General features: G+C 50.9%; 2 long non-coding RNA genes across 16 annotated transcripts in view; both read left to right on the forward strand.

Moving 5' to 3' along the window:
• The window catches only part of LOC102151386, a 93,858-nt gene extending 88,448 nt beyond the window's left edge, over positions 1 to 5,410 (forward strand). For 14 of the 15 annotated variants that reach the window (XR_005370142.1, XR_005370139.1, XR_005370147.1 and 11 more), the window contains 2 exons: positions 474 to 4,510; positions 5,293 to 5,410. This is a non-coding gene — a long non-coding RNA (uncharacterized LOC102151386). The remainder of the gene's footprint in view (positions 1 to 473; positions 4,511 to 5,292) is intronic. The other variant, XR_005370140.1, reaches the window with a different exon arrangement.
• Positions 5,411 to 7,818: 2,408 nt separating this feature from the next.
• On the forward strand, positions 7,819 to 11,521 carry LOC111098951. The gene is made up of 3 exons (XR_005370157.1): positions 7,819 to 8,142; positions 10,429 to 10,575; positions 11,118 to 11,521. It is a non-coding gene; the product is annotated as an uncharacterized LOC111098951 (long non-coding RNA).
• Positions 11,522 to 21,913: the final 10,392 nt, after the last annotated feature.

Here is a 21,913-nt window from a genome sequence, read left to right on the forward strand (position 1 = left end):
CTCCGTAAGAACTAAGACGTCAGTTACTAACTATGAAAAAGCCTGCAGATTTCCAAAGTGTTTGGGGTCTGTAAGAGTAGGGACTGCTCCCAGCATCCATCTAGAGGACTCGAACTGTGCACTGAGGGGCAAGTGTGTGTGCTGTCCCACACAAGCAGGCAATTCACTAGAAGGAGGGTGGCTCTAGTGACTTATGGGTAAATGAAGACGCACTTGAGTTTTCCTCTCAGCTCCCATTTTATAAATGAAGATCTGGGCTCAGGTCACATTTCCCTAAGCCATGGTCTGAAAGCAAGGTATGCTTCCCACTTTAGTGCAGATAGGTAGCATAGGGGATAGCTATTTAGGAATCGATCTGAAATCATTTACATTCCAACCAAATTCCCAATGTTAATGTCTTAAGCCAGACATGATTGGGGAGGAAGGGAGAGACTGGAACCAAGAGAGAGTTAATTTGTATGGTTTTAACATAGGTACGAGGATGAAAGGAAGGCAAGACACCTCTTGAAGGACAGGGGAATGCTTGGCCAAGGGTCAGGGTCAGGACCAAATGGGGGACTGGAAGATGGACAATAAAACATGAGGAGTAAGTAGAATTCCACCCAGGGATTTTGCTAGAACCTGGTGTGTGGCTGACTTGGATTTGGCATAGAGGCCACTTGGCACCAACACACCTTCTTCAGGCACATCCTTTATGGAGCTCCTACCCATGCCCCTTACTGCCATCTGGGTGTCTCCCGGTGCCATATTCCCAGCAGGAGTCACAAGGGCTTCCCACAGAAGGTACCCAGGGGCCCGGTCCATGCACGATCACTCCTATCCCCATTTCCCAACTCTAGCTCATTCTCCCTCTATCTCATTCCCTCCCTCCCCCTTCTCTCTTCCCTCCTTCTCTGTTCCCTTTTCTCTTTTTTTTCCCCAATGTCTTGTGAGTCCTTACTTTTTCTCTCCGCAGTGATCTGTCCTTTCCTTCTGCCTGTGTTCATTTTCTATCATCGCAATGAATATGAAGCAATGCCTCCCAACAGCCAGGTGCCAGAGGTACAGAGATGAAAAAGGGTCCCCCAAAGGTGGATCTGCTTGCAGGGGAGATAGACTAATGCTCTGAGGTTAGAAGGAAGCTCAAGGTGCGGTGGGAGTGCTGAGGAGGGGGTGGTTATTAAATCAGTGGATCCTGGGAAGGTGGTAGGGAGAGTTACAAAGAGGAATGGATGGCTGGGATGAGCACTGGCCAATGACAGTTCACGCTTGGATGTGGGCCTTCCAGGGAAAAGGAGCAGCATGTGCCAGAAGCTTAGAGACAGGGAGAGCATGGTGAGGTCCATGCGCCTGGGTCTCAGGGAGGTGGACTTGGTGGGAAGTAACTGATTATGGACGCTCGTTCCATACTCTGAGCAAATGCCTCTGCGGAGGTTCAGTCTCCTGGCCAGGAGGAATTTGGGGGAGAGCCACCCACCTTCAATTCCCAGTTGGAGGGAGCAGATGAGCTATGAGCAGACAGGAAATAGGGGCTGGGTAGTGGGCTACCTGGAGCTCACGCTTGAGCCCTTGTTCACCTTGACCTGTCCTGCTGCCCTGGGGACTGTCGGCTGCGGGGAGTAAGGGAGGCAGAGGGAGTTTCGAGGCAGAGGGGCTGTGGGGAGGAAGGGAGGCAGAGGGAAGTAGTAGTTTGAGCGACCTTTTAGCTGCTGAGACTTCACTGGGCCTGTCTGCTTGCCCATTGGTTATTCTGGGTAAGGTAGGGGCAGATTTTCCAGGGGGCGAGGGAAGAAATTACCTCTCTAAAAAGGAAGACGGTAACTCCTTGTGCCTCAAGCTGGATGCACAACCGGGCTTCTGGCAGCCCTGAGTGGGCCCCATGGGGCCTTGCCCAGCCCCGGAGCTTTCATGATGAAATAATTGGCAGCTCATTGCAGCCCAGGCTGGGGCCCAACCAGGCCGCATTGAGGTCTGTGGCTCCCGATGAAGCAGGGCCCATGCAGAGATCCTTAATGAGTCACAGAAGGGCTTCCCCAGGGGCCCAGGCCGCTGGGACAAGGTCACTACAACAGACGTGGAACCCCGTGGGCCCCTTCCCCACTGTGCATCCATGAGGGGCTCCCACCGTCGGGTGCCACAAAGGCCAGTCTTCCCACAATGTCCTTGGACTGTACCCACATGGCCAACTGTGCAAATCTCAGCTCAGCCTTGCAGCCCGGAGCTGAGCCAGAGGCCTCTTGACTCATTGCTGTAGCTGTTCTGGAACTTGGCACAGTTACTAGTATTCCTCAAAGTCATAATTACCACCACTTAGCCTGGGTTAGTGATCTGGAGCAGGGAGCAGCCCAGCCCGCATTGCCTCCTGCTGCCAGCAGACCAACTACTGGTGATAGCTTCGTGGTTCATAATAATAATAATGATGATAATAGCTATCATTTATTGGACACTCGCTGTGGACCTGGCTCGGGGCTAGGTGTTTTACATGCGGAACAGAGCCTGCTCCTGTTCCTCCCCCAATTTTCTCCACCCCCCACCCCCCACTCCGGGTCTGCTTCATAACCGTTGATTTGCATGGCAGCTTTTATTTTAGAGCAGGGGGGGAGAGGGTGTTCTGAGGACGAGGTTGGAGTGGATGAGATGCATTGTTTCCCATCTGGCCTCTCATGTGGTCTGGGTTTGAGCAGTTTGGTCAGCAGAAGGCCAGGAACGGACAGAATGCTTTTTTTTTTTTTTTTTTCCATGAGACACCTGGTAAGATTCTGGACAAGAAATCCTGGACAGAAATCCTGGGAGACTTTGTGAGGCTTTAGGCAAAGCAAAGCTGCTTTGGAGGGCAGCCCTTACCCAGTTCTGCTGGGACCCCAAAGGCTGGTGGCTTTGGAAACAGCCAGCTGTTGATGGCCACCTTGTGAAGGGTGAGGCAGGGGTGAAGCTTCCTGCAACAGGTTGTGTTCTCCAGAGGCAGATGCTGATGGTAAGACGTTCTGGGGACCAGCGCCTACAAAGGTGAGGGGGCGCGTGCAGGATTGGGTGGAGGAAGAAGCTCAGCTACCACGCAAGCCCAACAAGGTCTCGGCCAGCCAGATGAGGAGTTCTGAAATGAGTTTGTCCCTCAGTGTCTGCACTTGGCAGGAGTGCACAGACTCACACCCCTACCTCACCATCACTGGTCACAGGCTGTCCAGAAAGGACAGCCAAGGGTGGAGCTTCTGAGGCAGATCTTGAAGGAGCTGAGAACTGTGGTGGCTATAGATTCCTCCCTATAGCTGGGCTTCTCCAAGTAGCTTCATGGTGGAGGGTAGAGGGGTGTGTGGGCCTGAAACAAGGGGGAGAGGAGGAACAAATGGGGAGGCCAGCTGTCCGGTTTTGTGAAGATGTGTGAGTGCCTTTGGCAACTCCTACAGAAACCGGGTGGTGCTTTGGGGAGGCTAATTTCCATCAGTCAAGTGGCCTGGAGCCACCATAATTTGGTCATGAGAAGTCAGTGTGACTTTATTTTCTGGTCAAAGGCTGGTGAGATTACACATATGTGTTCTTTAAATTTCCCACAATAACCCCACTTAATAGATGGGAAGACAGAGTTCTGAGGGCCAAGTAGCTCGGGTGTTCAGGTCACCCCCGAACACAGGCCAGGCTGATTTGGAAGCTCAAGTCTTTCCCCTCATTGCTGCCGGGGATAGGGGAGCCTCAGGCGAACTGCCTCTGGGAGGTCCTCATTGCGTTTGGCTCCAGTTCAAAGAATGGAGAGAGCAGGACCCTCTTAGCTTGCCAGGCCTGCCATCACAGAGCACCACAAGCAGGGTATCTCGAAACAACAGAAATTTATCGTCTCAGTTCTGGAGCTAGAGGGCCAAACTCAAGGTGCAGGATGGTTAGCGCTTGGAGGAGAATTTGGTCCATGCTCTTCTGCTTCAGGTAGGTAGTGCCAGGTGCTCCTTGGCCAATAGATACATCATTTCCATCCTTGGACGGATGTCGGATGCCCGCCTATGGGGACACCAGTCATGTTGGATTAAGGACCTGTCCTCCACAAAGACCTCAACTGATTACATCTGCCACCACCTTCTTGGCAGATAAGGCTACACTCTGAGGTATCGGTGTTCTAGGACTTTAATATATCTTTTTGGGGCCACGATTTAACCCAGAATAGACTTAGAAGACCCTATGTGCCATCTACCCTCCCTGAGCCCACCCACCAATTCTTCTACTGCCTTGGATTCATTGTGCCAGGACAATGAAGCTAAGCTCTGGGGTTCAGCTGCAGGGAGGGCAACATGCTGGACCCCTCCTTGCCATCGATGGAGGGTCCATTGTCTCTCCCCAAACCAAGGGTGTTTATGGCATCATAAAGCATCATAGCAAGGTCTCACCACAGCGACCCGAGTCCCGGGACAGCAGGGACTAACGTGACCTCACGCTTAACCACTGTCCCCTACGGTGCTTGGCACACAGCAGAGTCTGAGAACAGGAAGGGACTCTGGAGGAACTGACCTGCTGCGTAAGGTGCAGCACGGCGGTCTGGCAGGATGGGGTGAGCGGTGACCATCAGACCTGGAAGGGTGGTGGCTCCTGGTGACTCGGGGACAGTGGCTTTGTCGAGTGGAGGGGCTAGTCACAAGTTGAACTGGGATGAGGGTTGAGACAATATTCTGGGGGAGTCTCCTGTGACTGAGGGAATTCAGACACTAATCGGAGTTTAGGAAGGGGGCTTTGGGGTAAAGCGAGGTTTTTTTTTTTTTTTTTTTTTTTTTTTATGATAGTCACACAGAGAGAGAGAGAGAGAGGGGCAGAGACACAGGCAGAGGGAGAAGCAGACTCCATGCACCGGGAGCCCGATGTGGGATTCGATCCCGGGTCTCCAGGATCGCGCCCTGGGCCAAAGGCAGGCGCCAAACCGCTGCGCCATCCAGGGATCCCTGTTTTTTGTTTTTTTTTAATTGGAAAACTTGAGCTAGGTGGGTGCTGACGGCAAGGGCTGGGCATGAGGGGGAGCTTGATGGTGCGGGCAAGAGGAAGGAGGATGTTGGCTGAGGCTGGCAGGTTTTTCTTCTTCTGAGCCCCTCTAATCCACACCATCTGCTCTTACCTGGAGATTAACACCTCCTCTCCTTGCCCCCATTCAGTTCCAGCCGGGTGTCCTTGGCAGGGACCCAGAGGGTGCCATTGGTAGGGTCACAGGTGCAGTTTGGGTCCGATGGGACGGCCTGGACGCCCTGTGTGCTACAGGGTAAAACCTACCCCCCCCTCAGCCTGATACCGTGGAATTTTTGTGGTTTAGTTACCAGCCTTCTCTGTGATTCTGTCGATTTCTAGGCCCTCAATCAATGTTTGCTGAACGGTGAATGAATGGATGGATCCCAAGGACAGGGTTACCGTGGAGCTCCCAAGCATTTATCTTGAATCTGGAAAATGCAAGAAAAATTGGGCCATCTGTTTCTGTATTATATCAGGATAGCAAAAAGCCACAGAACTTAACTGTAGCCAACTCAATCATGTGTGACAACCTGGCAGTAACGCAGGACGCCTTTGTGTAAAACACAGTGTGTGCGTGTGAGTGTGTCTGCAAGAGTTGGAGGTGATTGCATATAAAATCACATGTGTGTAAGGGCGTGCATGTCTGAGTGCGTGTGTTACTGCATGTGCCTGTTATCTGGGCGGTTGTGTGCATCTAAGTGAGCAGATACATGCAGGAGCATGTGTGTCTGAGTATATGTGAGTCCTCGTGTACACGCGCAGCCCTGCGGGCTCAGATGAGCAGGTGCACTGCAAATTGCCGTCTGTCTGGTTGTGTCCATACATTATGTCCCCTGGAAAAATCTCTTGTTCGCGAGCTCACGGTGTCCAAATGTATCTGAGAACTACTCCACCTCGCTCCCTCAGCCCAAGCTGAGCTGAGCCATGTGAATTGGTTAAAAACCAGAATGATCGGGTCCTTAGGAAGATAGGCAACCATTGCTATACTGAGAAGCTAGTAAGTAACGCGGGCTCACCTGCCACCCGGGCTGCGAGCACCGTTCCACCTACCGGTGCTTCCAGCACAATATTCCGTGACGATGAAATTGTTCTATGTCTGCACCGTCTTTGGCACGACACGAGGCGGCCCACATGTTAAACGCTTGACGTGTGGCCACTGTGCCTGAGGAGCTGAATTTTTCATTTTCAGGACTCTTAATTAATTTAAATTTAAATTGCCACATGTGTGGCTAGCGGCTGCTGGATTGGACGGTGCAGATCCAGGCCCTGTGGTCCAGGCTTTTCTCTCCACACTGTGTCCCCGGAGCCTAGCCTTGGCCTGACTCTGGGAGGGTGCCCAGTAAGTGTCAGCAGACTGGAGAATCTGCAGGCAGGGCAGGCAGGCCTTTGGGGGATTTGTATTAATGAAGAGAATAATGGAAATTTGATAAAATAAATGGGAAAATAAATCATGTTTGTAGATAAATGAGTGCTTCTGAAGTGTTGGATAAGTGCCTTCCCTAAAGAGGTACACAATATCTTTATGGTGGAGTTTATCCTAAGGGTTTATTAAGACTTGGCCATTTTTTTCCCCTTCTCTCTCTCTCTCTCCCTCAGCCTAGCAGGAGCAAACCTCAAACTCCTATTTGCACGAGGTATTAATTTCTCCCCAGCGGAGGCTCAGTTGGTGAGATAATTTAAGCTACTGTGGGGACAGAGGGCTGTCCTCACCTTTGTGTGTCCTTATGAGCTTGCTGTCTCAAAGCTTGGGTTGTTCAAAAGACCGTCCATCTCCAAATGCACAGCATGGAAACTACAGAATCTCTGAATTAGGCACTCAGTAGCTACTCCGCTGATTCCTAGAAGCCCACCATGCTAAGCTCGTCTCACCAGTAGGTCACAGAGTAGGAAGTGTGCAAGTTCCTGCTGATTTGGCAGCCCTGTGCCCACCGAGAAGGAACGTCCTCCACCTCTTTCACATTGGCTGCAGTTGCGCAGCTGGTGTTGCTGAACCTAAGTGCACGACCTCTTGTGAACCCTCTGTGCCTCAGTTACTTCACCCATAAAATTGGGGTGCACCAGGACCCATGGTACCCACATCACAGGGTTGTAGGGACACGCAAATGATTTAATGCACATAAAATACTCAGTCTGAGTCCCTAACGTGTAGTAAGCTGTAAACAGATGTTAATTATCAATATCAGCATTATTATTTTTAATCATTATCTCATCTTGCTAGGATCTGATGATGGCCCATCAGGGGATATTGTTTATTTACAGAAACTATTGATGACTTTTTTTTTTTTTTTTTTTTACCTTAAATAAGAAATTGTGAAGTCAATACTCCTGGCACTTTGTCCTTAACCACCATACCTATAATTAATTCTATAAACCAGTAGTTTCTGTATTTTTAAAAATCATGGACTCCTTATTTACTGGAAGCTCAAAATGTAAAATGTATATAAATGGAGGTTCTCTAGGTGAGGGGAAAGTGGGCGTAAAGACCCTCCCTGCCCCAGCTGTCCTTCCATGGGTTTCTTGGAAGCCTTGGACTCCAGGATTATCCTTACAACCAAGACAGTTATGCTTGTGGTTATGTCCTCTACATCCTCAATCCCTCTTCAGACTGGGGTCAGGTGACATGTGCTATTCCATTAGTTAGTTACTATAAGTGTGTTAAGTGAGGATATCAGTTGACTCCATTTTAATGCTTTTCCTTCCTTCCAATATGGAACCTTAATCCATTGTCTTTGGTTGATTTGCACCAACACCCTTCCTTAATCTCCTTACGTAGATGGACTCTTCACTTCTGATACCCAAAGTTGTTCTTGTAGGGAATTTATGGACACTCCCTAGAGATGCTTTTACCTGTGGTGTTTAAATGTGTCACATCTCCCGACCCCACCCTGAGTTTTTGCACACAGGGGCCAATGCTGGGGTCCTCTATCTTTTCTGCAGCCCGCTGAAAGGCCAGGCTCAAAGTGGCACTCCATAAATATTTGCTGACGGAGACATTTTCTTAGGGAAGAGCAAGAGATTTGGAGTCGGAAGACCTGGAGTTAAGTCTTGGTTCAACCATGGGGGCTGAGCAAGTCCACTCGCTCTCTCTGGACCTGTAAAGCACCAACATGTGTCTCCTGTATGTAAGGCCCATGTGAGGAGGAAGCCAGGGGAGATTTGCAGCTCTTTGTAAACTGTGAAGGGATGGAGGTGCGTGAAGGGATTGTTGTTACTCTATCTACGGGGGGGCAACTTTGGCCTGGTTAGCCTCTGGGCTCCCTTCTGGGGCCGAACAACAGGGACAGATTCATTTGTAGAAAACATTTGCTAATTATCGTCTGGTTTGAATAATTATCTAGGGATCCTGGAAACAGCCCTTCCCACGGATCAAACTGTCACATCTGCAGCCGACCTTTAAGTAATCTGAGTGGGGGTAATTACAAAGGGCTGGTTTTCTCTAAATATAGCTGTTCCCCAGCTAAAGGTCAACTTGAGGGAGCACAGTTTGATAATTGCAAGCAGTTTGATAATGAATTAAGGCAAATATTCCCAGGGGTGCAGTCAGTGGTCTCCTCTTACAAAGACCAGAATGTGGATGCCCCAATGCGGAGGACCTGGCTTTCTGACTGCTGCTGGAGAACCTCAAGGTTCCCACTTTATTCAAGCCCCAGCCCTAATGTACTATTGTTCCTGGGAGGATAACTGTAGAAAAAACTCTTACAGAGGGTGAGGTTGGCTCTTCCACCCCTGGACTCCCTGAGTCCTGCAAATTCCAGTGTTCTGCTGGGGTCTACTGTTTGTTTCCTGGCTGCAGGCCTCATCTCCCCAGTGGGAGATTTTACTACCTATTGGCTGAGATCCCAAAACAAAAACATTAGGAAGTATAAAATCAGAGATGACTTGGCCCTGCCAAGATTCTTTTGGGGGGGGGGAGGCAGGGGGCTTTGGACAAATTACTTTATTCATCGAATTCAAGTGTCCTTATCACTAAAACAGAGTGTGTGACTCTCCTGCCCACCAGGATAGGTCATAGGAAGATCCAATAAGGAAATGCATGGGAAAGTGCTCGGCAGGCCTCAAAGTACTCTGTAGATGTTCGAGGTCAAGACAAACTCACTCTGTGCTATCTCCTTAGCTCGGTTTTAAGCTTCTCTAGCAACTGTGTCCTCTCCTCACCTGATGCTTAAATTCAATAAAAATTTGAGAGAAGTGACTTGAGATAAAAGTGGGAGAATAGGACTAAACTGAAAGAAGGTGACAGCTCTGCAGAACGTGAGGCTTGGTGGGTGGCTACCCTGTGCACGTCAGACGGCTTATCTTCCCTTTTCTTACTTCGCTCTCACCGCTTCTGGCTCCCTCTTTTAAGTCTTTATCTTAGGTCCAGACCGATTTCTCCTTTCCCTGGAGTTCCCCAGTCCTATCACTTGCAGTACCTGGAAAGGTCCTCAGCAGTAGAGTAGTGAGCAGGATGTTTAGTAGAGTTGGGTTGCAATATCCCTTCTGCCCATAGGTGTCACCACTGAGCACACATGCTGCCCATTCGTCCTACACCTGTTCCTTGAGGCTGCTCTGTGCTAGGCCCTCAGTCAGGCATCCAAACAACACCCCTGCCCTCAGAGTAAGGACAATAACTAAACCACCACTTAGATGCTGACTGCAACATCAGGTCGTGGCGAATGCTATGGAGAGCGGGCAGGCTGTTTCAGATAAAGTGAAGGAAGGTGACACAAAAATATCTTGAGGCCACAGACTGTGTGTACCCATTCATGTGTGTAAGGCATTTTACCTTAAATGGTTTTTTTTCTATTGCTAAATCGATTTTTGGACTTTGAACCCTCATGTCACAGAGCTTGAGGGGTGGGAATCATCCTCAGTCTTCCTCAGGGATCCCCACTCCCAGGCAGAGTTGGAATTCTGGGCTCTTAGGCAGAGCCAAAGCACTGGGAGGGAGAGTCAGGGAATAGACCTCTTGCCCCGAGTCGTTGGTCCCCACAGTGCCCTACAGGGCCTGGTGACCTTCTGTTGCTGCTATGTCCTGCTTGAGGTGGGGGAATGATACAATGCTCCTGCATGTATCTGCTTACTTAGATGCACACGGTTCTGTCTGCCCGAGTGACCATCCTAGGGGGCGATGAGAATGGGTTCTCTCCTGGTTGTCTTTAGGTCTCTCTCCTCCCCGTCCTGGGGGTGGTGGGGGTGGGGGTGGTGGAGGAGGATGGTGGTGGGTGGGCTGGGGTGGGGAGCGGGGATGGAACTTCTACCTGAGGAGGGGATGGAAAGTGAACCCCAGCTCTCCCCCTGCTTCTGGATACTTCCCAGGCCCGAGAAGGTCCCCCCTGCCCCGTGGAACCCCAAAGCCAGAGAGATTTGCAGGCTATTTCTGGTTTTTGCCCTGTTGCCTCTCTCCCAAGGCTTGGCGGTGGGAGTGAACGGGCAAAACACAGGGGAGCAAAAAGCACAGATTGGAGAGATTCATATCTCAAAATATCATCTCAGCCACACCTGTCACAGCAATTCCAGCCTTCTCTCACTACTCCTCGAAGTTCAGCATTTCGTGTGTCCGGCGTACTTATACCAAGGGTCACCAGACACCTGTGTGTGGTGCCTGCACACTGGTTCACATCCACACCTGCCCCCTCTAAGGTAGGTAGGGTTTCTTCTAGTTCAAGTTGGAAAACATGAAGTAGTATTAATAGTTCCCCCCCCACTCCCAAATGAACAGTGATGCTGCCAGGCAAAAGGCAACAAAAAAGCATTTCATTAGCTTTCGGGTGACTTGGAAACTCTCATCTAAAAATACGGACAAGCAGGAGTGTGAAGGAGTGTGTAGGAGGGCTGTCCCCACAGTTCTCTACAGTTAGGACAACTGGGGCCACTTGTGGGAAATGTGCCAAAATGTCCCTGCTTAGAGCCTCTTTTAAAATAAGCTCCCCTCCCACCCCGAGGTTTACAGGAAACTTCTCAGCAGATGTGGGCAATTTTCCCCAAGCCCTTGAAATGGAAGACAAAGGAGGCTGAGTGACAGGGCATCAGAATGTGGAGAGAGGGATTGCCGGGCAGGCCGGACCAATTAGCTGCCTTCCGCCCCTCGGCTCTCTGCGGTGGTCTCTGGGACTTTAGTGGGGAAGTGAGGGGAGCCGGTGGGCCCTGGCGTGCTTGACACCCAATTACTGCTCATTCACCAGCTGACCGGCCAGCCTGCTCTCTTCCAGCTGCTCAGCAGCCCTCTCAGCCAGCAGCTCCAAGAACAGAGGGTGCTAATTGGATGCTGAAGGCCCACCGCCTCTCTATCAGCCCAGCCCGGCCTGGTCCAGGCCCTGGCTTTCCGGACCCAGCTCCTGTCCCTGGTTCTAGCACTAGCTCATCCTCCCTGGGAAAATGCCATGCCTTTCAAGTAGAAACAGATCAACTGGCCTGCAGCTTGTGCCAGGATTCTTGAGGAGCCCAGGACAGGACAGAGGCAAGGTCAGTGGGGGATGATGTGAGCGCCTGGGGGCCAGGTGGATAAGGTGGGAGACAGGGAGCCTTGCCACTGTCTGTTTCTGGTATCTCTTTGTTCTTGGGCCTCTATTTCCCTATCTGCACACGGGGCAGGTGGGGGGGGGGGGTCCAGTGAGATGCCCTGCATGTACCCTTCCTGTCCTGGTGTGGAGAGTCTCTGTACCAAGACCCTGGGGTGTCTGAGAGATCCCTGCGGTGAGGGCGGGGTGTGAGCATCTTGGGGCCCTGAGCCGTGTGAGGCCTTTTTGAGCCAAATGAAGCTCTGGCACTGGATGATGAGGGACGAGCCTGCCTCCTAGAAGGCTGGGCTCCCCAGCACAAGTCAAGGTGCTTGGGGAACAGATCCCGGTCCTGGGAACCCAGATGCTCAAGTTGTTCTGTTGTTTCAATGATTCCAGGGAGGTCGCAGGGTTACAGCAGGGTCACATGTACTCTCTGGAGGGAGCCATGGCCCCATGCCCATTCCTGTGGCAGCTGCAGATGTGTGCACACGTGCACAGCTCGGTGTCCAGCCTCAGGGCTCATCTACGATGTGCCAGGTCCTGATGCCACAGATATTAGGAACAGAGTCGCCCATGAAAATTCAAATGATAATGTCCCCGTTGCTCTGATTTTCCACTCTATCCATGTGTTAGAGTTACACATCCATGCCCTTTAGCACGTGACTTTGCATTCTGTGCAACCAAGTGGGTGGTATGTATGATGGTCGTGAACCGGGTCAGATGACTTGCTTTGGCCATTGGGATGTAAAGAGTAGTGACCGTGTGCTAATTTGGAGCCGAGACCCTCAGATCCATCCCCGTTTCTCCACAGACCCTTGTGCCCTTGTGATCTGCTATGGAAAGAGCATGCTCCAGGCTGCCACCGCCCTTTAAGCCTAGGCCCCAGGAGGCCTGAACCCATCTCAGAGCCACTGGGCCACACGAACTCAGTCTCGAGCAGCCAAACTTAGGTCAGACCTGTAGACCTATGAACTTGAAAACAAATGTGTGTTGTGGTAAACCATTGGGATTTTTAAGTTGTTGTGTGACAAATAACTAATATACCCACAAAGGTGAGAAACTGCCCAAAAAGGCCTGGGGAACAGCACCTTGCAGGTGTCTGGAACTGGGTGCCATAGAGAATGGTGCTATGATACCATTAAGACCAGGGAGCAGGATGCCCGTGTCACCATAGGCCAAGACTGGGCACCCCTGGGCCACTTTCTGGCACTGCCCAGGCTAACCCAAGCTCCAGAGAGACCCTGGGCTCTGAATGGGATTGAGGAAAAGATCCTGAACTGTATTTTTGGAACCTCCCCCACCGAGAGGACAGAAAGGAGTGGGGGCTACTGTTACCCAAGTAGTAAGCCACGAACAAACCTGGCGAGGGGAAGAGGCAGAAACAAGATCCCCAGAACTGCCAAGGGCGTCTGGGACGACTCTGGAGCAGTTAGCCATGCCGATTGGAAAGCCTGGGCAGCAACCCTACTCATTTTTGAGATTCAGGGATGATGCTGAAACAGAAAGTGATTCCTAATCAGTTTAGCTGAACGCCAGATGACTCTTTCCCGGGAGTCTGCGGCACTGAGAGAATTGCTATAATTGCAGGCACTTGGCAGAGAAATCAGGTGCCTGCCTCCAGTCCCTTAGGCAGCATACCCTTGGGGACCCCAGGTTCAGAGACCCTCCCGCTGAGACTCGGCTTCCGACCCCCTGCGGATGTTGACCGAAGCCTGTTAGGGTGTGGCTGGAATTTTGGTTAGGGGCTTTCTAATTGCAGCCTGATCTGTCCTTTCAAATATGCACAGAAATTAGGATGCTCATGGAATTCTGATTCTAGACTTTCTTTGTGCTTGGAGAGACCTGGCGTTTGCCTTTTCCCAGGGAAGGCTGCAGAACGTGCCACTTGAGCGCACCTGTGTGGCTTTCCAGGAGTTTCACTTACGCCGGGCGAGTTGGCCACTTGGCCTCACTGTCAGCAATCCGGGTTCTGGTCCTGGCTCTGCTATCACCTCTGTGCGACTTTGGGCAAGTCTGGTCATTGTGTTGAGTGTCACTTTCATCCTTCACAATTTGGGGAGAATAAAAACCAGCCTCAGAGGGGGTGTTGTGAAGACCAAATGAGATAATGCCAGTAAACGCTTATCACCCTGTCTGGCACCTAATGCCATGGTTGTGGTATGTGGGACCCAGTAGCTTCTATTATCACTATTCTCTCTCTCTCTCTTTTTTTAAGATTTTATTTATTCATGAGAGATACAGAGAGGCAGAGACACAGGCAGAAGGAGAAGCAGGCTCCATGCGGGGAGCCCAATGCAGGACTCGATCCTAGGACCCCGGGGTCACACCCTGAGCCGAAGGCAGGCACTCAACCACTGAGCCACCCAGGCGTCCCTATTATCACTATTAATAAGGGTGAAGTGCTTAGCATGAGCAAATCCTCCATCAGCGGTGGACTGCTGTGGTTGTTGTGATGATTGTTGAAACATCTGGTCATGTGCATCTCTGGCCTGAAGTCCTTTCCAGAAGCCCTTGGAAGTGGGTTTCAAACCGCATTGCTTAGTGCCTGGGACTTCTAAGGCTGTGTCCTTGTCTGTTTGATGTTCAGGAACTGAGTTAGCTGCCCAAGATCACACAGGTAGGAAGTTACCCGTGGGAAGTCCAACCCAGTTCCCAGTGCACTCATGACCTGGGCACGTGGGACTTCCAGCACGTCTTCCTCAGACCCCTCTGGCACCTTTATATTCGTGTTGCATTGGGCAAATCATTCCCCCCTCCCTGGCAACCTTTTCCCACTTCTCTGCTTATCCAAAATACCTCCCTCCCAGTCTGGAAAAGCTTCCTGAGCTCCTCAGGCAGTCACTGCTTCACTGTTGGGTATCTCTGTGTTAGAGCCTGACCCTGCCTGGTCAAGGTCTGTCTTCGAAGTGAGCTACAACCCCCAGGGCTCCAGGACTAGCCTCCTCCCCATTATCCCAACCTCATCAGTCACTAGTGCAGGATGAATGGTAAATGAGCCAAACTGAGGCTGAGTGTCAGCTGTTTACAAATGCACCAGGAGTATTAGACTGGGCCGCCTTGTTCCTGCATCTGCCACACCCTGAGCTCCTACTCATGAGGGGAGGGCCGGCAGGGCAGCCGGAGTCCTACAGGAACCCAAGCCTGGGCCTGTTATCCTGGCCATGTCTGCATGTGTTAGCTTTATGTTAAGCACCACAATGAGATTGCCAGATAAAATACAGAATGCCCAGTGGAATTCAGATCTCAGATTAGCCACTTTTTTTCTTAGTGTAAGAATGTTTCATGAAATATTTGGGACTTCTTTAAACTAAAAATTATTATAATTTTAATCTGAAATTCAGATTTAACTAGGTGTCCTGTATTTTTATTTGCTAAATCTGCCAATTCTATAGCATTGGGACAACTACACGCACCCTCCTGAGGCAGGGGTCCCAGGCACGTCAGTAGGCAGGGGCTCTGAGCTTCCTAGGCTGTCTGTCCACACCAGCTCTGGGTGTGTACCCACGTGGACCAACTAATTTTCTTTTTTTTTTTTAATTTTATTTATTTATTCATGAGAGAGAGGCAGAGACACAGAGGGAGAAGCAGGCTCCATGCAGGGAGCCTGATGTGGGACTCGATCTGGGGACTCCAGGATCATGCCCTGAGCCAAAGGCAGACACTTAACTGCTGAGCCACCGGCGTCTCCCAACTAATTTTCTAATGTTATATTTCATAGATTCAAGAGATCCACTTCCTATTTTAGCATCTCTATAATCAGGACCCATCTTGGGATCTTAAAATTGTTGCTCCTCTGGCAGTGATGGGGGTGTAGCCACCACTCACTGAACATGTGTAATCTTGGTGGTGATGCTGGGAGGCCTGACCAGGCCCCAACAGCCAATGCCTCGATGGGTCAGACCACAGAATGCTCTAAGACCAATTGAAGAAGGGAATAAGCCTTGTTCATTATCCAAAAACTTTCCATTGACAACTCTGGGAAGATCAAGGAAGAGCCAGTGTCACAAATGCAAAATGAGTAGAAGTCATTTGGAAGTAAATCCCAGGGATGCTGGTGGAGTGCTCTTGGAAGAAAGGCAGTGATGTCACTTACACTTGGTTTCTCAGAGGATGATGCTGTGCGGGAAACATGGACGTGGGTGGCTCTGAGTTGAAACGTGATCCAGAAGAGGTGGACCCTGGCATTTGTAGGTGTGAACCCTGAATAGGTTAGGAATACCCTGAGCAATTCATCATATTTAAAATATTCTTTGTGGGGCACCTGGGTGGCTCAGGTCACCCAAGGTCAACTTGGTTGGTCACGTCAGCCAAGCATTGGACTCTTGGTTTGGACCCCAGCCACGATTTCAGTGTTGTGAGATCGAGCCTCACGTTGTTGGGTTCCACGCTCAGCAGGGAGTCTGCTTGAGATTCTCTCTCCCTCTCTTCCTCTCTCCCTCTGCTCCTGCTGTGCTCGCATGCTCTCTCGCCCACACGCACTCTCTCCCTCATGAATAAATAAAATCTTTAAAAAAAATTCTTTGCCCTTATAATATTACATGATATATAACAATGATTAAATAAATATTAAAGAACATTTTCAGTGATTACAAAGTAAAAATCTCAGTGATGCGTAAGCTCTGGGTCACAGCGTCATTTCCTTCCCTCATAGTAAATAAACGATGGTTCCCTTTACGATCAGTGGCATCCCAGGTGGGGCGAAATGCAGGTAGCTGAGTTCAGTTAAACTAGTGGTCTGTTAGCCTAGGCTAAAGAACTTAAATTTAAAGGTAACCAGGAGGTCACGAACCATCCCCCTGGTGAGATGGCCCCTGTCAGTGGTGGGTCTTGCTGGATGGTCATTTTCAGGACAATCACTTCCTCGAATGGAGAGCACGCAGAGGGGAAGCCAGTGGCATTAGCGGAGGGACAGTTACGTGGGAGCGCTCTATGCATTGCAGGATGTTTCGGGTCCTTCCTTTCTACCATGTTCTGTCCTGCCCCCCAGTCGTGATGGCAGCAGATAAAACCTCCAGAGTCCCCATACGTTGCAGACGTCCCCTTGGGAGCAGCACCATTCCTGACGAGTCCATTGGGCCGTAGGACAACGAACAGTTTGATGCAGCGCTGCCCCCACCGGTCCCCACCCTAGCTGGCTCCTCATCTTCCAAGAAGCCACAGCACTGCCAGGATGATTCCAGTTTGGGGTGTGTGCCCAGCCTTGGTTTGCAGGGGTTGAGGGCACAGCCCTGGACATTTCTGCCTCCCCTGTCAGGCCCCAGTCAACCTTCCTCCGCCCTGCGTCCTCCTTCCAGGAGCATTTTCTCTGCATTCCTAAAGGCAACCTCAGAGAGAGAGGCACGTCGTCAACTCCTTTTCATTTACATGGGGATTACTGGAGACCAGAAAAGTGCTTTAAAATGATATAATGTCTCTGCACCTCATCAAACCCTTCCCCTTCCACCAATTTCTGCCTGATTTACAGTTAATATTGCACACTCCCATCACCCTGCCGGAGAAGCGGTGATTATTTCTCCATTGCCATAAAGAATGTAAAGGAGATGGGAAAAATCAGGTGAATTCAGAGAAAGTTTAGTATAAAAAAAAAAAAAGTGCTGGGGGAGGGGGTGTCAGGGAAGGCAGTGTAATAATGGGAGCAAAAGTGTTCCTGGAACCAATTTCAGAGTCAAGCGATTCCTGCAGGCCTGGCAATGAAGCCAGCAGGTGTGGGGCCCTGGCTGCCTGATGCAGGCAGCTCAAGCCTGGACCAGCCGGGGCTGGGGCCGGGGCCGGGGCTGGGCGGACCCTGATATGGAGCCTTGTCAGGACTTCATCCCCTGGGGAGGCCTGGTCTGGATAAAGGGGAGTCAGCTCACCCTGAGAGGGTGGGAGCACCACCTGTCCTTCCTCCTTTCCCTGGATGTGAAGGCTTGGGGGAGCATGGAGGCTCCTGTCTCCAAGACACAGAGGTGGCTCTGAATTCAAGGTTCCTGGACAGGTGTTTGTTTATGTTGCTTATTTTATTTTATTTATTTATTTATTTATGAGAGACAGAGAAAGGCAGAGACACAGAGAGAGAGGGAGAGAGAGAGAGACAGGCAGAGGGAGGAGCAGGCTCCATGCAGGGAGCCCTACGTGGGACTCGATCCCTGGTCTCCAGGATCACGCCCTGGGCTGAAGGCGGCGCTACCACTGAGCCACCCTGGCTGTCCTATGCTGCTTATTTTAGTTGCACCCTTATTTTAGTTGCATATGGGGTCTGGGCTCCAATCCTGGCTCTGATGAGTCCTAACTATGAGGGCTCAGGCAACCATTCACCTCCCTGAGTGTCAGCCTCTCAACCTCTCTAAGGGGATGGACTGGCCTATGGTAAGTGCCCCAACAACCCCCCACCCTTTACCATCTCTGTGACATGCTCAGCAGTGGCATCACCCTTACCATCCTTCACCAGGCAAGCGTGCAGGTGACTAACTCTTCCAAGGGTGCTGTTGCTGGACCTTGGCCGATTTTCCCACGAAGTTGCTGAGTGTCGTTGGTGATTCTTAACTGAAAAGAGATACTCTGTGCCCCCTGTTGTCTATCAGCCGAAGGAAATGATGGCTTCCGTTGGATTTCCTTACTCTATCAATCCAGTCTTTCAGTTACCCGTTGCTGTGAAGCCCACGACCCCACACCTTGATGACTTATGATGCAACCATTTTATTCGTTGCTTTTGACTTTGTAGTTTGGGCAGGGCTTGGCAGGGCTCCATGTGGCTGCAGCAGAGGGCTGGCTGGCCCAGCTTGATTCGGGTCCCAACGTCTGGGGTCTTGGTTCTCGTCATCTGAGTTCCTCTGTTCTCCAAGTGGATTTTCCAGGTACTTAACTCGGGCATCCTCACAGCAGCAAGATGGCCTCAGGAGAGTCAGGCTGGCTACATAGTGGCTGGCTTTCCCTGCAGAGCACAGAAGGATGGAAGCCGCCAACTGCCAGGACTTCTTAAGGACTAGGCTTGGGATTGGAATGGCATTGCTTCTGTGACATTCTACTGGTTGAAACATGCCCGGGCCAGCCCGGAATCCAGAGGAGGTGGGTACCCAAGGGCATGAAAACTCAGTGGTTCATTGCAGACCACTCAAGTCATAGTCTACCACTCCCGGTCTTTGGCATCATTATTTGTTCCTTCTTCCATAATAGTTTGGCTTTGAATTTTTACTTCTATGTGTATGCCTTATTACATACGGATCTTTATTGCAAGTTACCTCAAATCTCTCTCTCTCTTTCTTTCTTTCTTTCTTTCTTTCTTTCTTTCTTGTCGTTTGATGGGTTTAGGGTATGGGGGGAGAGAGAGCTAGCGAGAGAGGGCTCAGCTAGAGAGGGGGAGCGAGGAGGGCCCCCCTGAAATCCTTCCCTTCCCTTCCCTTCCCTTCCCTTCCTTTTCTTTTCTTTTCTTTTCTTTTCTTTTCTTTTCTTTTCTTTTCTTTTTTTTCTTTTCTTTTCTTTTTTTTTCTTTTTTTTTCTTTTCTTTCTTTTTTTCTTTTCTTTTCTTTTCTTTCTTTTTGAATTAAGCAGGAGAGCCATAAGGAAGCATGGGTGTTCCATAGTCATCCTGGTCTTCCTGTCTTCCTGCTCTGTGTCTGGCCACTCCATCTCTGTCTCTAGGACTGTCTTCTTATGTTCCTGTCTGCATCTCTCATCTTTGTCTCTGTGAGGCTCTGTTTCTGACTATCTTTCTGCTTCTGTATCTCTCTCTCTCCACCTCTCTCTGTTTTGGGCATATTCTTCTCCAGTTTTACTTTTGTTGGTCCCTCTCTCTTCCTATGAATCTTCTGTCTTTTCTCTGATCCCCCACCATCACCCTTTTAGCCAGACACTTAGTGCTGTAATTGTTATAAATTGTGGCCTTTGGTGTTGTCAGAGAACCTCACATCTGGTCCTTGGCAGGTCATCAGGGATTTCCTGAGTGGGAGAAGCCCAGCCTGCCCACGGGCTATGACCTAATGCAGAGAAGCCATCTAGAGATTCCTCTTCTTCCTCTCATGTCAGCACCTTGCCTCTGGAGCCTGAGAACTGTCTGGATCTCATAGCTTTGCCAAACCCAGGGGTGAAGGCCTCCTCTTCAGGGCTCTCTTGGGAAGCAAGGGATAGAGAGGAAATGGCAGGTGGGGGCAGGCCTGGGATGTGGTGAGGGAAGGGAGACAGAGCTCTAGACAGGCCCAACTTTTGAGGATCTGTAAAAGGTCTATCATTCCACCCTTGAATTGAGACAGGAAGAGGATGTTGCTGTCTTACCTGACTCCCCTCTGTGCCCCAGGACCTGGAGTGTGCTGAGCACACAGTAGGTCAGGGAATGCTGAATACCCTCACGTCCTAAAGCTGTTCAGGGGAACTGGTAGTTTCAGGAGGCAGTGAGTTCCCCATCCCTGGGTTTATTATGCAAGCTGAGGCAGGACAACCACTGGGACAGGGTTTAACCAGCTGCCTATTCAGAGGAGAGTGCAATCCTGGTTTTCGTGTGTGGAGCATCCCACACTCAATTTGAGGGTGGAATGATGAACCGGAGCCACTGAAGCAGAGGGGTAGGGTTCAGTGCCCTGCATCAGGCTCAGCCCTAGCTGTGCAGTACTGGCTGAGCCCTCCCTTGCCTCTCCCCAGGCTCCCACTCTGTGGTCCCCTCCCCTTGCCCTGGAAACTGCTGGCAGAGGTGGGTGCAGGCCAGGCAGGGGCAAGGCAGAGGCAGGGAGGGAGGCAGCCAATACTTCTTGAGCCTTCTGGTGAGGGCATGCCCTGCAGAGCTCCCCAGGAAGTGACCTTCCCCTGTCCTTTGGCACTGGATCACATGCAGGCTGCAGGGGTTGTGCACAGCATCCCCCAAGGTGCTGCAGGCAATTTCCCAAAGCACGAAAGCAAAGGGAGAAGTAACTCAGGGTTTAGGGAACAAACACATATTGATTTTTCCACTTTCAAAACTGCTTTTCTACTGAGTTTCTGGTGATGCTGGTGCTGAATTTTGACTCTGCAAGGAAGCTGGGCTAACTCGAGGGCTGCCTGTGTCTCCCATGTGGGACCCTGCCCGGTGTTGGGCTGCGCAGGACAGACCCCGGGGGAAGCACACTCTGGGGCATACCATCACAGCTGCAGACACCAGTGTGTAAGTGCGCTGGCGTCGTGGCTTTCCAAACCACATCATCTGCAAGAGCAAATGCTCAAGGTCACACACACCTGCATTGTCACACACACACACTGAGAAAGCGTCCCCAAATCCCTGACACACATGTGTGGGCAGCCACAGCCACATTGACAAACCTACCTGGCTGCACAGGCACATGTTAGTATACAACACCGGTGCCTGTGTGTGTGAGAGACATACCCACACCCACAGCTGGATGCTCATGAATGCAGACATACACAAAAAGCAGGTGCATTGGCACTCAGCAAGAGCCACATGCAAAAGCAGATCTGCACACACACCCACGTGTGTATACACACACTGGTGCACCACACGTACGCATCTACACACAGCCGTGTACGCAAATATGCACGTGGCGCACCGTGTTCATACACCTCTGCCTCCCTTGCTCCCACAAACGAGCACCACAGGCAGCACAGCATGGTGGTAAAGGGTGCCTGGTTCAAATCTTGGGCCTGCGACTTTCTAGCTCTGTGTGACCTTGAGCAAATCATTTAGCGTCCCTAGGCATCTGTTTCTTCATCTAAGAAATGGGGATAATAATAGTCCCTACTTCATGGGTCTTTAATGAATATGGGTAAAGTCTCAGGACAGCGCCAGCAATGTGGTAAGCCTTCCAGGGTTGCCTCTGACTGTTCCAGGGGCTGGGGAAGAGGTCAGAGAGCGCCAGGTTTATGGCGAGAAGTGTCTGGTTTGATCCCTGGCATTGTCATTTGGGCCTCTGTGCCTCTGGCCTCAAACTTCATTTCTCTGTGCCTCAGTGAATGGGGATTGGCAGCCTTGCCCTGACTGCCTCCCAGATCTCAGGTGGGGTGCAGCTCTTCAGGAGCTGGAAAGTGGTAGCGATGCACCAGGTGAATTCACTTGCTGGAGAGCCACAGTGTCCAGGAGACTCAGCAGGGCCTGGTCATGGCCTAGAGGTGGCCGACACACACAGGCTAGTGCCCCAGTGTCTGGGGCTCTCACCCTTTGAGTCACTCATGTGGATTTAGCTCATGTGTGCTGAAGGCCAGTGCTGCTTGGAAGGAAAAGTTTGGTGGCTTTGGTCGTGCATGGAAGCCCAGAAATTCAGGCAGGGAGGCATGGCTGCTGGTTCTTCTGCACCACAGGCTCTCCTCCTCTTCTTTGGAGGAGGTGTGATTTGGGAGAGGGGCCACGGAAAATAGGAAAGAGAGGCCCACATCCAGCCAGCCAGGTGAGCCAGCTCCACCAGGCAGTCCCTGCAGCCATCAGAGAGACATCAGATCATGCCAGACCCCAAGGAGCGCTCCAGGGCCTTCCAGTGTCCTTAGAGGCAGCTCCCAACATCTTTTCCAGGCCTTCAGGGAAT

Source organism: Canis lupus, chromosome 15 (genome assembly GCF_011100685.1).
Source record: "Canis lupus familiaris isolate Mischka breed German Shepherd chromosome 15, alternate assembly UU_Cfam_GSD_1.0, whole genome shotgun sequence".
NCBI classification, from domain to species: domain Eukaryota; kingdom Metazoa; phylum Chordata; class Mammalia; order Carnivora; family Canidae; genus Canis; species Canis lupus.